Source organism: Amphiura filiformis, chromosome 11 (assembly GCF_039555335.1).
Source record: "Amphiura filiformis chromosome 11, Afil_fr2py, whole genome shotgun sequence".
Taxonomy (NCBI): Eukaryota; Metazoa; Echinodermata; class Ophiuroidea; order Amphilepidida; family Amphiuridae; genus Amphiura; species Amphiura filiformis.
The window spans coordinates 2,100,821-2,119,297 of NC_092638.1; positions in this window are offsets into that span (position 1 = coordinate 2,100,821).

An 18,477-nucleotide genomic window follows, 5' to 3' on the forward strand; every position below is an offset into this window, starting at 1 on the left:
TTTGATTTTGTTAAAATCAAGGGGTAGTGGGACTCTGGCCTTGAAATGCAATCGAATGACAATCTAGACTAAAGTATTGCCCGGGGTTAATGATCTATTGCAACAGGCATGGCAATCCAGGTGTTTGAAAGAGGGGGGGGGGAGCCCCCTGCTCACCTGGATCCGCCCTTGGCAGCAGGTCAATAATTCTGAGAGTGTTCATTATATTTCGGCTGCGTTTTGAGGTTTGCAACTTACGCAGTAAATATTATAAATGTAAAAGTTATATTGTTTATCACGAATCCAATTTCACGCATTCCTACACCTCAATGACAGCCATAGCAGGGTCCCCCCTTAGCTCTATCCCACCTAAAATGTGAAACGATATGGCCTTGGTGAGGATATTAAACTGCATTCCATCACCCGTGTTACACGTAGACAAAAGAATGATGAAAGTTTAAAGCACAATACAATTCAGCATAGATTTTTAAGCGGATTTAATCCACCCAATTCAGCAGTAACAACGCCAGTTTGGTGCAGACGGGACCCAGTAATGGTCGACTGAATTCTGACCATCACTTGGCTCATTGGATTCGTCTATATTTTGAAATATTTTGAGTTGCTTGATTATCGGTATTTTCAATTCATTGGACGTAGAACATTCATTCTTTTATAGGCATACTAAATGATTAAAATATTGGTATTTTGATTATGTGCATAAAAGAAACTGTTTGTATCCGTAGCATTTAATAAGTAAGCTGTTTATATATGTATCATTGTTGATAAAATCTGGTAATAAAAAATAAGGTGTATAATTATAGGAAACAAATAAAAAGTTCAAAGACGTCCTATTAACTCAAGTCCTTCCGTTAGGGGTGGGGTCAGAAAGTCCGATTACGTTTGTAAGTGATTATCTGGTTGCAATTTTCAACGTTTCGTACGTTTCAGAGAGGGAGGGATGGGATCAATATCCTAACGAAAGTGTATAAGACGTCATCGAACTTTTGGTTTGTTCCCTAATCAATGTTAACAGTAGGCCTACATTGATATGTCCTTCGATCGCTGTGACTGATAGTATCATAAAGTAGGATACATGCATAAGAGATTCGACACGTGATTATGTAAATATAAACAAAACTAAGTGCTAATTGATGATTTATTTATTTGATTTATTTATTCGTTCTTTCTTTCTTCATTTCATTCTTTTCTTTTCTTCATTTCGTTCGTTCTTTATTCTTTCCTTGCTTTTGTTCTTTCTTTCTTTGTTTCTTTCTGTGCTTCTGTGTATTCTCAGAAATGTAAATGTATTCTTAGAAATAAAAGCAGTGAATACTCCTCTCTGGAAAATTCATAGCGCGTTGATTTTGTTATTTGTTTGCGGAGTTGATTTAGTGTATGTATAAAGCCTACACACATTCGTCCCACACACACCCCATACACGTATAAACGCGGCACCCCTGCACGCACACCCTACCTATCTGCATAGGCCTCTTTTATAAGAGACAATTAAAAAGAATCTGATCCCCCGGATCTGATCCTTCCAATTGAGACAGTATGCGTTCTACTGTTTCAAAGTTGTAAAAAATCAGTTATGATAGATGTTGGAAATAAACAAAAACTAGATCGCGTCTGAAGATTCTGTCAATCAAACTCCAGTACGGCCCGTGATTGGTTAGTATCGCGTAACTAGGGCGGTGCTAGGGCGGTACCTGGGAATTTGATCCACGGGATTGTCAGACGTGACCTAGTTTATAAACTGGGTTGAATATTATTCAATCCAAGTTAAAAGAGTTACCTACTACTACATGGTTAACCAAAAGAGCATGCTGGCTTGTAGGATGTCAACGCTATGAAGTACCATGTAATATTTAGGTTGTCAATGTCAGCCTTATGAATAAAAGAATGTGAATTGTACATTTCTGTGTACACAGAGTGTACACAATATATGAAATGAAATTTATTAAAAATGGACTGCTTTTGTAATAAAATTTCAATGTGTTGTTTTATCCTTGTCTTAGTCTAGAGAACACTATCAGCTTGCTACCAACAGGAGATAGTTGATGAAGTGGTATGGTATCCATAGATAGTTTACAAAGTCATATGCTATCAGCAGTATATAGCCAGTGAACGCAATTTTTAAAAAGTTAACATGTTTTGGTTTTGGTTAAAACGTTTTAAGAATATTTAAATGTCTGGTTATATACATGTAAAAGTCATGAAAATGTTTTTAAAACAGTTTATTTAGAAAAACAATACAACCTTTCACAAATGTTGTCAAAATGTTATTGTTATAAAATATTTGTTGGACCGCCTAATAAATCACGAAAACCAAAGCCAATATTTCTATTTTGGCTGTGGATTTCAACTGTAACTACCACGAATGGCTTCTTAGCAGATCTACTAATGAAGAGGACAGGGTGGCGCATGACTTCTGCTGTACACATGATCTTACCCAGATCGTTGCAGGAGTCACACACCAGCTTGGCAGCTGTCTAGCCCTAGTTCCTGTTGTTTTGCTGTTATACGTTCTTGCTGAAGGTTGGCTAGGGGCCATTCGCATAAAGTGACCGAACCATAATTGCCCACCATCTTTCTGATATCTTCATTCCTGATCTTATCCCTCCTTAACCTATTAGCTGCTTTTCTTAGGCATCTCAATTCACAGGTGATGAAAGGTGATGGGTTGGTCTTTTGTTGAGAGTTTTGCTTTGGTATCCATGGGTACTGCAGGATATGTAAGAAGCGGGCCTAGTTGGTAGATGATGTTATTGGCCTTTGACATCGTGTCTCTATTTCTCTAATGATACTCTCCAAGTACTTAAACTCCGTTGTCTGTTTTAGCTTGCTGCTGTTAATGGTGATACCAATATCAATATCAATGTCAATATCCTTTGGTAATCGGCTAACCACCATAGTCTCTGTTTTGGCTATTCTGACTTCCATGCCATATTTCTCACATGCTGCATTTAGTTTGTTGGTATGACCGTGAAGTCCTGCAGAGTCAATGTGGATGAGGCTCTGGTCATCTGCAAAGAAAAGCTCATTTATTTCTCCACTAGTTGGAGTTGCTTCCTTGGCGATCTTGTCCACATAAATCAAGAAGAGCATAGCAGTGGCGAAAGCACACATACTTGGCGTACCCCTGATGTTACTGGGAACCACTTTGACTGGCCACTGCTGGTTCTCACCATGCATTTGCTGTCTTTATATAGAGCTCTGACATTATCTAGCAGTTGACATCTTATACCATCGCCCTCCATTACAGCCCAACACTGTTCTCTATCCACCATGTGCAGTTCCTGGTTGAACTCGATACACTTTTCACACAAATTGTCGTAGCGCAAAAATGGCATCTGTACATCCCCTGTTTTTTCTGAAGCCAAATTGTGTCTCACTTAGTTCCAGCTCCACTTCGAAGTAATATTTTCCTGAAAGACAAACAAACAAGCAAGTAAACAAACAAAAAGAAATATATTGGTGACCATTGAATTTTCGAACTACTGGACCGCGAAGATTTGCTCATCCCATTTTCAGAATAGCGTCACTTGTGATTTTACCTAGAAACCGGCGTTTTGAGAAATACATTAAAAAATTCTTTTTAAATCTTGCCAGATGCTTGAATTCAAGCCTACATGGCACAATGTATACATACATGGCACATAATTTTTTTCACAAAATCTGCATAAATATTTTGATTTTTGATATTGATGTAATGTTGGTCAACATTTACCGAAATGTAAAAACACTGCATCGGGACGGAAAGCTTTTGGAGACATTATTTTGTAATGTGAAATCTTCAAGGCTGGCTACCTCTGATACACTAACATATGTCTCCCATCAGCTATTAAACTCCATCAATAACAGAGAAGAAAGTTTAGAAGTACATACAGTTGCCTGCCTGGACATCAGTAAGGCTTTTGACAGGGTATTATGTATCCCGACCTCTTGGCAAAGGTATCTGTTCTTATGTTTCACTGGTAAGCTGCCGAATTGGCTGCATAACTACCTTACAAACCACTCGAGAGTCTCAATGAATGACATTTCATCAACTGAAAGACCTATAAAATGCTGGTGGCCAACAAGGCTTCATCCTTAGACCTCTTTTGCTTATTATCTTCATCACGACATTGATCCTATATGCAAAAATAACCCTGATGTCACCCACTATGTGCTAAGAAGATAGAATAGGTGTTGCAACATCACATGATGTAGAACTCAATTAAGGCTATAGAGACATGGGCAATCAAATAAAATGTTCTCTTTGGTACCGCGAAGTGCAAGACTACCACTATTTCCAACCGCAGAGATCATACTGGTCATCATTGTCTCCATTTTTAACAACTTTGGAAGAGGCAGATAGTGTTGACCTGCTTGGTCTTACTGTAATTAAACAAAGACCTGTCGTGGACTCATGTTCTGAACAAGATGGCAAGAACAGCCAGCCAACTTCTCGATCTCCTTCGTAATGCAGCCCTACATTGTTCCATCTCAGTGAACAATGATATACAAGACTATGATCCGGTCCTAGATGGAATGTGCCATGGATGGGTGATCCACCCACCTCTCCGTCTAAGGCCTCGTATCCATAGGCTGTTCCCTTGTGGCGTGTGCCCTTGTTCCGTGTTTACTTTATCCCATGTGACCTGCCACACAGATAACTGAACCTTTGTTTTGCTGAGTGGCCGCTACAGCCTATGGATACGAGGCCTAAGCTTGATGTTATATAAAGAAGAGCCGTATGTATCATTGGTGCCTCAAAAAAGATGGAGATACTTTCGAAAGATTTGAAACCTAGAGCCATTACTCTATTTCGTAGGACACCCCTACACTTTAGCAATAACTTAGGCATACTATAATAGTGTGTACGAGTGGCGTTAACTAACATTTTATACAATAATAGTGTCAAAATTGCACTCCAAATAGCTTTAATTTGGCCTTCAATTTGCACAATTTTATAAATTCTCAGAAGAGAACATCCCCCTCAGACAACCCCCTGCGTATGCATTAAAGAAGTGCCCTTTATTTCTTCTGCTTTGCACACCCGGAACTTTATGTTTAAAGCAATAATTTATACTATAATACTTGGCCAGGAATAGCTTCAATTGGGCCCTCATTTCGTAAATTGTCGGCTTTTTCAAACTAATATTTTACAAAATAATAGTGCCAAAATGGTCCACCAAATGGCTTCAAGTAGGTCTTCATGTTGCACACAGTTTCTCACTTCTGAGGGGGACACCCCTTCAAACACCCACCTGCGTCGCGCAAGCGTGATGCGATGGCTTCGGGGCCATTTGGTAAATTTTATTATTTTCTCTCAAATTGGGCTCGTGACAACTCCAGATCCGCCACTGATTTGAAGGAGCATTATGCTATCAGCAGTAACTTGCTCGATATCAGCAGTAGTTGATGAAGTAGCGTGCAATCATCAGTAGATGAAGTAGCGTGCTATCAGCAGTATATAGTTGATGAAGTAGCGTGCTGTCAGCAGTAGATGGTTGACGAAGTAGCGTGCTATCAGCAGTAGATGGTTGATGAAGTAGCGTGCTATCAGCAGTAGAAAGTTGATGAAGTAGCGTGCTATCAGCAGTAGATAGTTGATGAAGTAGCGTGCTATCAGCAGTAGAAAGTTGATGAAGTAGCATGCTATCAGCAGTAGAAAGTTGATGAAGTATCGTGCTATCAGCAGTATATAGTTGATGAAGTAGCGTGTTGTCAGCAGTAGATGGTTGACGAAGTAGCGTGCTATCAGCTGTAGATGGTTGATGAAGTAGCGTGCTATCATCAGTAGATGGTTGATGAAGTAGCGTGCTATCAGCAGTAGATAGTTGATGAAGTAGTGTGCTATCAGCAGTAGATAGTTGATGAAGTAGTGCGCTATCAGCAGTAGATAGTTGATGAAGTAGCGTGCTATCAGCAGTAGATAGTTGATGAAGTAGCGTGCTATCAGCAGTAGATAGTCTGATGAAGTAGCGTGCTATCAGCAGTAGATAGTTGATGAAGTTGCGTGCTATCAGCAGTAGATAGTGAATGAAGTAGTGTGCTATCAGCAGTAGATAGTTAATGAAGTAGTGTACTATCAGTAGTAGATAGTTTATGAAGTAACGTGCTATCAGTTGTAGATAGTTGGTGAAGAAGTGTGCTATCAGCAGTAGATAATTGATGAAGTAGCGTGCTGTCAGCATTAGATAGTTGATGAAGTAGTGTGCTCTAAGCAGTAGATAGTTGATGAAGTAGCCTGCTATAAAGCAGTAGATAGTTGATGAAGTAGCGTGCTATCAGCAGTAGACATGGTAGATAGTTGATGAAGTAGCGTGCCATCAGCAATAGATAGTTGATGAAGTAGTGTGCTATCAGCAGTAGATAGTTGATGAAGTAGTGTGGTATCAGCAGTAGATAGTTGATGAAGTAGCGTGCTATCAACAGTAGATAGTTGATGAAGTAGCGTGCTATCATCAGTAGATGGTTGATGAAGTAGTGTGCTATCATCAGTAGATAGTTGATGAAGTAGCGTGCTATCAGCAGTAGATAGTTGATGAAGTAGCGTGCTATCAGCAGTAGATAGTTGATGAAGTAGCGTGCCATCAGCAGTAGATAGATGATGAAGTAGTACGCTATTAAGAGTAGATAGCTGATGAAGTATTGTTTATCTTATTAATGAACAATAGTGTATGTACGTATCCATTTTAGTGAGCACGCCATCACCGCTCATTTGTTCCCGCCGCAACATTTTCGGCTCCTATTTTCCCAGGCTTTTAATCCGCCACCATCGGCCTTGGTAAGCATTTTCTTCGGGTTGTATGTACTTAATCTCACATTTCTTATACTGTTAAGATTTGTAGGTCATTTTATATTTCATTCCCGGTTTTTTCTATCCAATATTGTATCTGGTTTAGATCATACATACATACATACATACATACATACATACATAAAGGTATTTATATAGCGCCTTTAAAATTTATCAAGGCGCTGAACAAGGAGCGAAAGGATGGGGAAAAAAGAAACACAGTGGAACAAGAAAGAAGCTAACTGAAAAGGTGAGTTTTCAGTTTCTTCCTGAAAACTGGAATTGATGGAGACTCCCTGATGGCTTTAGGGAGTTTGTTCCATGCATGTATATTTAATTCTTAGGATTGGTATATTATTTGCTGTATTTTGTGAATATCAAATTAAAGATACGAGACAAACGGAGTATGAAAAACCTGGAAAATTACGCATGCAAAAAGTGACACAATTGCAATGTGAATGAAAATCTCAAAAACGTAAAAAAAAGTTATTGAAGCTGGGCACCGGCCTGGGAGATGACTCGTTTAATATTGCAGAGTGAAATATGAAAAGCCTAGTGAACCCAAAGAATACACCGGATAGCGTGTGTGGTCCTGTAGGGATTCGAACTCCTAGTCAGTTTTCACACTAGACCCAATACTAGTAAAAAGCAACAAAGCGATGTAACCACTACACTGAGCCAGTGTACTTGAACGTAAGTTTAAATTAGTCTATATACTTTGGTGTGATTATTCTAAAATTATTTTATTGTTAATAAAGTGATTTACTATGCAAGAAGCTAGGGAGATAATTGTGTGAATTGTCCAAAAAAAACATGCTAATATGAAAAGAATAAGTAAACAAAAGAAAGGAAGAGGGGAAAAAATAAAGAACAAGAAAAAGAAAGAAAGAATACGAAGAAATAGAGAGAGAGAAAGGAAAATTGAAAAAGAACAAATAACAAATATGAAAAAAAATACAGGAAGACAGAAACGAAGTACGAAAGAGAAAGAAAAAGACGAAGTAAGAAAGATAGAAAGAAAACGCCAATGAAAAAGGGAAGTAAGATTGAATGAAGAAAATAGCCAAAGAAGAGTAGGAAGGAAAAAAAAGTTCGGAAAAAATCAAATTAGACGTATCATGATGAATAAGTGCACGAATGTAATTCTGGCACTGTTAATGAACAAAATAAAAATAATACGCCGGATTGCGTGTATGGTTATGGGCAGGCCTGAGTTTCGAACCCATGCCTGGGCAATTTTTTTGTGTAAATTTTATTATTTTTTATGAACGAATTAACCATAGCAGAGAGCCAGCGCACAATTAATAGACTGTTTTATGCCATTTAAGTTTGCCAGCACGATTGCACCACACTGAATATAATAGTATGACGTCATTTCATTCATTCTGACTATTCACTGTGAAACAACAACAAAAAACACCCGTTTGTATACGCTGGCGAAGTTACGTAATAATCGGATTAACTACCATAGCAATAGGTGAAAACAATTTTTGAATATACCGCGCTGCACTGATACTTTCACGCGATACCTCTGCATTGAACCATATCATGCTGATCACTTGCACCTGTAAGATTAGTACCATTGAAAAGACCAGTATTGTATTCAATCTATAACTGCAGACATACACAGGTGATTAGTTCAACCTGCTTATAGTGCAGCGCGATATGTTCAAAATTGTTTTCACCTATTGCTATGGTAGTTAATCCGATTTATTACGTAACTTCGCCAGCGTATTGCTATCGTTATTACGATTATAAATGCGCATAGAGCTCTACGGTTTAAAGGTCAAAGTGTCTGCTTTCATTTAGTAGTACCTCATTATTTCGGCTCAATATTGGTAGAAAACATTCCTGGCAGTTATATTATTCGGGGCTACTAATAATAATGTTTTGTGAAAAGTATACCACATTATTCCGGATTGAAATTGATAGAAAACGTTCCCAAAATTCCAGCTCTAAATACGTGCTGTTCCCGGGAATTGCTGAGTGCTGTTCATAATAATCTTGGACATGCTGGCGATATTGCGTAATCAATATTTTTCGCTCATGGGTTTGTTTACGTTAGTTACTGATGACGCTAGAGGGCTCTGTCATTGATTGATTGCAACATTTTATAATAAATATCCACTCTTCACAAAATACAGCTTGCTAGCATTGCTATTTGAGGACCTATTTCAAACATGTTGGAAAACGATTAGTGGTTTGCCTTTGATATTTGATTTTACATACTGCAAAAAGAAATCGAGCCGTTTTAGGGAAATATGAGTAGGCTATTTGATCTAGAAACACTTATCGTCGGCTGCATCGCACAAAACCACGTCCAAACCAGGAAGTAAAGTGGTGTTTCGATCAAAACAAAACAGACCGACTAATATAACGTAGTGCAGTGGTACAGAAAAATCTACCAAAGTTGAAATACTTCAAAATAATGACAAAGGCAGCCAAAGTAAAGGAGCAGTTGGTGAGAGAACTCATACGGTTGAAGAGACAATCTTGTCGAAGTGGGTTGAAATCTGGCGATGTTCGCCAAGTGTTTCTCAACTCATGTGCTGGCTTCCAAAGTGGTGGTAGTGGTAGGCAAGCTAGTAATGATCAAGGCACATATTTACCGTCGCGGAATGGCAGTGCTAATTCATCAGATAACCGGACAGTACGTCCAATTTGGAGAAGAAGACTGGTAACTTTCACTTTTGCACTTATTCCAGTTCTTTTAGGTGTTCTATACGTATGTCATCGAGTATGATTGGGAGGACTTTATGAACGATGTACGAGAAACTCCATGTATCATAGAGAATAACTTTTTCATCATGGAAATGGCACGACCACTAGCTCCATGTGCTATGTGTAGAAACCTAACTAAAGTACCAACTTATAATCTCATTGACAAAGAGGAATTCCTCAATAAACACGCTTATTTAGGCCGTCCAGCTATCATATCCGGTGCAACAGCAAATTGGACTGCTATGGAGAAATTCAGTTTTCATTTTTTTCGAGACCTTTATAGGAAGTACCCAGGTTCGTTTGATAAGATTGAAGATGAGTGTCAATTTTTTCTTTATAACACTGATTTTACGTCATTAGAAGAAGCATTTAATATGTCGGATGATCAGGCGGCTATGAGGGAAGGAGAAGCAGGCTGGTATATAGGATGGTAAGCTGTCAATTATCATTATTTTAATCAGTTATAAGTCATTATAATGTTAGTTTTGTTGTCTTTCTGAAATGGTTTGCAAAAAAAGTAGCACCCTCTTAGGTTGAAAATAGGTCACCACTCGACATAATTATAACCATTACATGCAAAGTAACTGACACCCCTTAGCTTGAAAATAGGTCACCCCCCACACACACATCATTATGATCATGACCTGCCAAGTAACTGTCACCCCTCTGGAATTTCCGGGAACCATAAAAATGTTCATCAGGACTGCTATTGAATTGCATGTTTAATTGTTGGAACCATTATTTAGAACCTTAAGTGATCTATGTGATCCCTTACCAAAACCAGTAAGTTGGAACTAAATGATGCTCCAAAAGCGAAATACTAGTTTAAAATCTAAACACTGGTCCAAACACCAAGTAGTTCTAAAATACTGATTCAAAAAAGTAGAGTCCAAGGAAAGATTTATCCCCTAACTCTAATATCTCTTTAGAAATCATCATAAATAGTTTTTTTCTTTTTTTTTTTTTTTTACCTCAATTTTAAAAAGAAGGTAAAATGGGTTTTGGAACTTAAAATTACATCTTCATTCTAACAATATCACATATATGTAAAATGTGTAAGTTATAAAAGTTTGCTTGTTTTTGTTTTGTCAGGGTGTATGTTGTGTTCATCTAGATGTTCTAAGATATTTAAATTTACACAACGATAGCATCATTAGCCTGTTTGCCTTTTGTCCCATCTTCTCCATCTCCTTGTAATTATGTTTTTCCTCTTTTGTAAAATCATTACATATTTTGGCCCTTAATCTAATCAGATAAAACTAGCCTGTGTAACAGTAGAAACATTATGAAAGATTTCCATTGACCATGCAATATTATACTGCGCACTGACCTACAACTACCAATAATGTGTAAAATGATCCACCATTTGGAATAAATCTCTTTAATATCAAGATTAAAATGCATTACAAAAAGAGACCTGTTATCAACTCATCTCTAATCTCATATTTCATATAATATCAATTGGATCAGTGAGGTGATGTACACAGGGTATCATGTGAATGGGTGCCTTGAATTATTGAATGGGAATTGTGACCAAACACGTCTTGATGAGTCTCTCACCGATTGGTCAAGTGTGTTATAATAATGTACCAAGTTGAACTTATGTATCTTTTTGATCAGACACATAACCATGATTATAACGTTTTGAAAATGTAAATGGAAGATGTATTTTTGTACTTGTCTGCCCTACATGGGAGGGGAGTTATACAGAATTAAAGCTAAATTCTTGGAAACATATTTTAAGGCAAAGACAGTATTGGAACAGAAATCAGCTAAAATATGTTAATTTAGAAGTGACCCTACAGCACACGCTAGCATATTAAGTAACACAATTCAATAGAAACATGCAACCAAATGGAAATTGGCGCAAGGAAATGCAAGATAGAAGGTTATAGGTCAGAATAAATACAATATTGTTTTCTGTAACATGAATTGTAATATTGGTCCTATGTTAAATATTTCATGCCCCCACTCCCTTATCATGATTGCAAAAAAATGTTGGGTCTCACAAATTGATCACATTTCCTAAAAATGTGTGTCCTATGTCTCTTTTTTACCAGACTGAAAAAGAGACCTGAATCATTCTTGTATTCAGGTATTCAATAATTTGTGTTCCGCCTCTTCTGGGGAAAAAACGTGTTCCCCAAATTCATCCATTCCCCCTGGGATAAACATAATCATATGTTTTGTTTTTAGAGGAGAAATAATTTTTGAGAATTGCTGATAAAATCAAAACAATTGCTATCTGCTTTATATAGTATGGACTAACACAGAAGATTCAATTTTAGATTAATAAAATATTACTGACCAATGCTATATTATTTCAAACAGTGTTGAGAAATCAGCACGTAAATACTCTGATAATTCCTGCATGTCAGCATCAGCTAAATGATTGATTTTTAGATGCTACTACAATTATAATAAGACATTGAATTGAAAATACATATGTAGGTGCTATTTATAAAAAGTACAATTGATCGTACTTGTATGAAGCCTTAAACTAAAACAATGGATGTTGATTTTTTTTAAGAGAAAGAGATGGAGAGAGAGAATGACTGACCAAATGACAAATAGACAGGAGAGAAAATAGACATGGAGACGGGAGTCAATAACATGAAAGATATAGAGGAGAAGGTGTATAAATTATTAGAGGAGAGGAGAAAATGAGAGGAGAAAGTAGAAAAGAGAATATAAAAAAGAAAGTAAGGCAGAAAAGACATATGAAAAATAATATATACACATAGAAATCAATTTAAAACAAAATTATTTATCTTTGTGCCAAGGGGCAGTCTTATTTCCTTACTTACTCCAAAAAGATGAGATTTTTATATCATCAGAAATGTTTGTGTGCATAACATAACAGATTTGTGTTACGCGCAAATCCAATGTCCATAGCATTTTTCGTGGATATCTATTAATGTTCATTCTCCGCTTTAGAACATTCCTTGTTCTGTTATTTAAAGCCCCGTACTTCCACTGCACTTGCCATTGTTTCCATGCCTACAATGTTTACCAACATTTCCGAGACCTTTATAGGAAGTACCCAGGTTCGTTTGATAAGATTGAAGATGAGTGTCAATTTTTCCCCTATAACACTGATTTTACGTCATTAGAAGAAGCATTTAATATGTCGGATGATCAGGCGGCTATGAGGGAAGGAGAAGCAGGCTGGTATATAGGATGGTAAGCTGTCAATTATCATTATTTTAATCAGTTATAAGTCATTATAATTATAGTTTTGTTGTCTTTCTGAAATGGTTTGCAAAAAAGTAGCACCCCTCTTAGGTTGAAAATAGGTCACCACTCGACATAATTATAACCATTACATGCAAAGTAACTGACACCCCTTAGCTTGAAAATAGGTCACCCCCCACACACACATCATTATGATCATGACCTGCCAAGAAACTGTCACCCCTCTGGAATTTCCGGGAACCATAAAAATGTTCATCAGGACTGCTATTGAATTGCATGTTTAATTGTTGGAACCATTATTTAGAACCTTAAGTGATCTATATGATCCCTTACCAAAACCAGTAAGTTGGAACTAAATGATGCTCCAAAAGCGAAATACTAGTTTAAAATCTAAACACGGGTCCAAACACCAAGTAGTTCTAAAATACTGATTCAAAAAAGTAGAGTCCAAGGAAAGATTTATCCCCTAACTCTAATATCTCCTTAGAAATCATCATAAATAGTTTTTCTTTTTTTTTTTTTTTTTTTACCTCAATTTTAAAAAGAAGGTAAAATGGGTTTTGGAACTTAAAATTACATCTTCATTCTAACAATATCACATATATGTAAAATGTGTAAGTTATAAAAGTTTGCTTGTTTTTGTTTTGTCAGGGTGTATGTTGTGTTCATCTAGATGTTCTAAGATATTTAAATTTACATAATTTTTGAGAATTGCTGATAAAATCAAAACAATTGCTATCTGCTTTATATAGTATGGACTAACACAGAAGATTCAATTTTAGATTAATAAAATATTACTGACCAATGCTATATTATTTCAAACAGTGTTGAGAAATCAGCACGTAAATACTCTGATAATTCCTGCATGTCAGCATCAGCTAAATGATTGATTTTTAGATGCTACTACAATTATAATAAGACATTGAATTGAAAATACATATGTAGGTGTTATTTATAAAAAGTACAATTGATCGTACTTGTATGAAGCCTTAAACTAAAACAATGGATGTTGATTTTTTTTAAGAGAAAGAGATGGAGAGAGAGAATGACTGACCAAATGACAAATAGACAGGGAGAGAAAATAGACATGGAGACGGGAGTCAATAACATGAAAGATATAGAGGAGAAGGTGTATAAATTATTAGAGGAGAGGAGAAAATGAGAGGAGAAAGTAGAAAAGAGAATATAAAAAAGAAAGTAAGGCAGAAAAGACATATGAAAAATAATATATACACATAGAAATCAATTTAAAACAAAATCATGTATCTTTGTGCCAAGGGGCAGTCTTATTTCCTTACTTACTCCAAAAAGATGAGATTTTTATATCATCAGAAATGTTTGTGTGCATAACATAACAGATTTGTGTTACGCGCAAATCCAATGTCCATAGCATTTTTCGTGGATATCTATTAATGTTCATTCTCCGCTTTAGAACATTCCTTGTTCTGTTATTTAAAGCCCCATACTTCCACTGCACTTGCCATTGTTTCCATGCCTACAATGTTTACCAACATATTGAACATCCAGTACCCCCTTAAAACAATCAATGAATATTTAGAAACTGTTGTGTGTGTATGTAAAGAGAGACTAAAATGACATGCGGTAGCAGTTCCTTTGCGAGCAAGGTAAAAAGGCACGAATGATCAAAATGCAATTAACTGTGAAATATACATTATAAAACCAATGCACACAATACATATTGCACAACATAAAAGCAACCATAAAAAACGAGATCAGAAAACAAGAAGCCCTGCAACATGCATTATGCGAAAATTAACATAAAAATATACACATGCAAAAACAAATATGACTCAAGATAACAGCAAACAGATCATTGCGCTTAAAAACACAGAGAATCAGCTGTGAAAATTGTACATGGTTGATCAAATTACAAATTCTGAATCTATGTTCAACATACGTACGCTATCAAATAGCGCTATGATAGGGTAATAGGCACATCAAGAAGGTATTAGTGTGACATATTTGATGAAAAAGCTTTATTTTATCATCAAAGGAATAATGGGGTAACTATCTGCAAATTAGGTTGGAATAACTTTCTTGTGATTGGATCAAAAGTAAATCCAATGGGAACTATTCATGCTCAATTTGTTGGTCTATTATATAGTCAAGGAAGCACTTTTGTATTCTGGTATACAAAATATTGTGGCTTTAAATTTATTTAACATGTTTTATTGCTTTGCCTTGTACTCAAGTGTAATTTAACCATCAAGTGTTGCTTTATCGCTACCACTTTACACAACTGCCTTAAATTGTGTAAGAAGAACTAAGAAGAGTTATTAATACATTAATACGAAATGACAGACTTGTATAGAATCTTGTTGATACATGTTCTTGGATTAATGTTTTGAGAGTAGCAGCTTACTGGAAAAGATTTTCCTGTATTCAGAATCAAGAACACACGCCATGATTCCTTTTATTAAAAGATTCAGCATTATCCTGTTTTTCCAGATTAAAACTAGATAAATTCTAATCCTTTTATTAGCAATAACTTTTATAACACTTTATAGATGGTATCTATTTGCAGCCACAGACAAATCATTGGGTAACCATGGTAACTCCTAGTAGTAATAATGTACAGATGATTTGGTGAAATCTTAGAGCAACTTATAATGGTTGAGTTGCCTTTAGATCAACTGATGAAGACACTGCTAAGTGAGATATTGATTATTCTCTGTCATTATAGAAGGACAATATATATCTCATTATTTTGAAGAAAGACGAAATAAAAGGCACGAAAACATGAATTCAGAAATGCATGATATGTTTTGAAGGAGGGGTGGTCAGACTTCAAATTTTTAAAATTTTAAAATGTTGCTTGTGTGTTGTGTGGATGTTCACTCTATTGGGCTATTCCAGAAAATAAGTGCACACCCCCTATAGAGGAGTAACTTTTCAATCAAAGAAATGACTGGATTTCCAGGTCTGCTTTCTGAAAACGACTGGAATTCCAGTTGCCAATGTCACTTGAAAAAGCTTGAAAATCCAATTAAATGAATGGAAAATCACGGAAATGTCCATAATGAGCTCTCAAATTGAGGATTTCTGATTTTGAGCCGGATTTTTTCGCCTTTGGACACTTTAAAAGTCTGTATTTCCAAAAATCACGACTGGACAAAAAGTCCGGAAATCCGAGCTAAAGTAAAATAGGGGTGTGCATCTCTTTTCTGGAATAGCCCATTTTCAGTCAAAAAATGCTGTTATTTTCTCTCAACAATTTGAATCTTTTGGGCATAATTTTGCAAAAGTCCTAACAATTGATGGTATTTTTTGGTTACAGACGGCCTGTCTTTAAACACATATTATGAGCATAATGATATTAAAGCGCAGATATTGGAATAGATATTGTGTTTCAATATATGTGATTTCATAACTTTTTTGGCTAGAACTCATCCAATAGCTTACATAAAACAACAGTTTGTTGTACCACAATTGTATTTGACTTGTCACATCTGTATACCCTCTACGGCAGTTGATGTGTAATATCACCTAAAAAGAAAACATAAAACAAAAGGCAGAAAGAAGGAAGGAAAGAAAATAGAAAGAATAGAGGATGGGAGAGTGAAAGAAGGGAAGAAAGAATAATATCACATAAGCAAGCAAGAAGTAAAACAGGAAAGAGATTGAATCCTTTATACTTATTTTAATAATTGATGTTATATTGGAATTTCTATGCAAATTGTGTTCAGAGGAATAACAGATTTACTGTTCAAATGCAATAGGTATATTTTCAAGCTTTGCCCAGTTTACCGTATTTCAAAACCGCAAACTGAAAAATACAAACTGTACAAATATGTCAGCACCATGGAGTGTACATTATTGGAATTGCGAACTTTAATAAATGTTTAAAATCACACAAAATCAAAACTGTTAATTTTGTCTTGAACCTGTTTCTCGTCGTGACCTTTAATATCATGAATAAATACTTCCTGATTTGCAAGGAGCATTCACCATTGTTGTCATTACATGTTTATACAAGTGAAACCCGTGCATTCTTTTCATAAGAACGTGTAATGATAGTAAAGAAATGCCACGCCACGCCAAGAAAATCAATGGACCCTGCCTCATCTGTTGATTATATTGACTCACATATTTAGCCTACAGGGTATATATGCCAGAAAAACGATGTTATCATATTGATAAAAGATGTTTGGCTAAGATGTTTGACATTACAAACTTGTACATGTATGCTTACACTGCTGCCAAAGGTGAATATGATGAGGCTTTTGTTGGTATTTGATGGTACATTGTTGTTTTTGTTGTTGGTGATGTTGGTGCGCACCAACATCAGCAGCTGATGAACGAACTTTACAAGAAGAGGGCTGTAAATTTAAACTCAACATGAGTGTTCAAGTTTAAATAGTGTGCAAAACAGTATTTTGTTCAAGAAAATTATTGACACACAAAATAAGGATCTGGAATAGATTTCACAATTGAAAATAAGTAGCACGGAAAACATTAAAATAACAAACAAAACCTTTACTTTCTGATTTCGCTTTGACTAAGTTATTAGTTCAGATAGTGATGGATGGTAAGTAGCGGGGAAGGATGCACAACCTGCTCACTATGAAAAATGCTTTCCGATGAAATAAAAATGAATTCTTGTTGAATCAGCCCTTTTTGGAAGCTCTTACTCCTCTGGAATGCCAAGGTTGGTTACATACCTGGGTTCAGAGTAGTATCATAAAACCAACACTATTGGCTATGGACGGTGATTGTGTGGGGGTGTGTTGGTGTGGGGTGTGTGTGGTGGTGTGGGTAATGGGGGTGAGAGGGAGAGAGAGAGAGCGAGAGAAGAGAGGCATTGAGACAGATAGAGAAAGGGGGACAGAGAAAAGGGAAACGAGAAGGAGAAGCAGAGGCAGTCAGAGAGGGAGACAGAGTGAGAGCAAAAGAGAAAGAGAGAGCTGAGAGATCAGAGAGTGTGTGTATGGGTGCTTGGACAAAAACTGCCTAAGATATTGAATTAATCACTGTTAGTTATTCAATTCTTGTGGCTCTTATATTATAATGTGTTGCTATCTACCCCTGATAGCACAGAATTACTTGATGATATTGCATGAAATAATTCAATAGCCATTTGTAAAGCTTTATAATCAACTGGGATTTATATTGTGTGTAAATTAAACACAATTCAAATCTCAGCTGGCTAGGATTGCTTCCAATAACAGGATGTTTAATTCCAAGTTGCCGAAACTGCACATTTATAGCCCAATTGGGCTATTTGTGATAATTTCTTGTCACATAGAAACCAATGATTAGGAGACAAATTGGGTGACTGTTTCGGGATTTGACCGGTCATACTGCAGTTACTGTAAGTTTTACTATACACAATACACAGTGCTCTTTCCCATTGACGCGTGACCTTTACAAATAGCCCTACGTTAACAGTATGGGGATATGACTAGTTAACGTCGCTGTGTGAAAAATAACCGGCCAATATAAAAAGTACTCTTCTAAAGTTCTAGAAAATATAGTTTTTAACATGTCCTAAATTTTAGCTAATTTAGATGTTTGGAAATATTCGTACTTTGGAGTTTTAGTTAATGTTATAGGTAATAGTACATTGCCTAGTTAACGTCGCTGTGTGAAAAATAACCGGCCAATATTAAAAGTACTCTTCTAAAATTCTAGACAATATAGTTTTGTAACATGTCCTAAATTTTTAGCTAATTTAGGTGTTTGGAGAGGGTCGTACTTTTGTGTTTTAGGAAGGACATGTAAACGACAGATAACACCAAAAATATGAAGAAATTATTTCCAAACCGTGTTAAGTC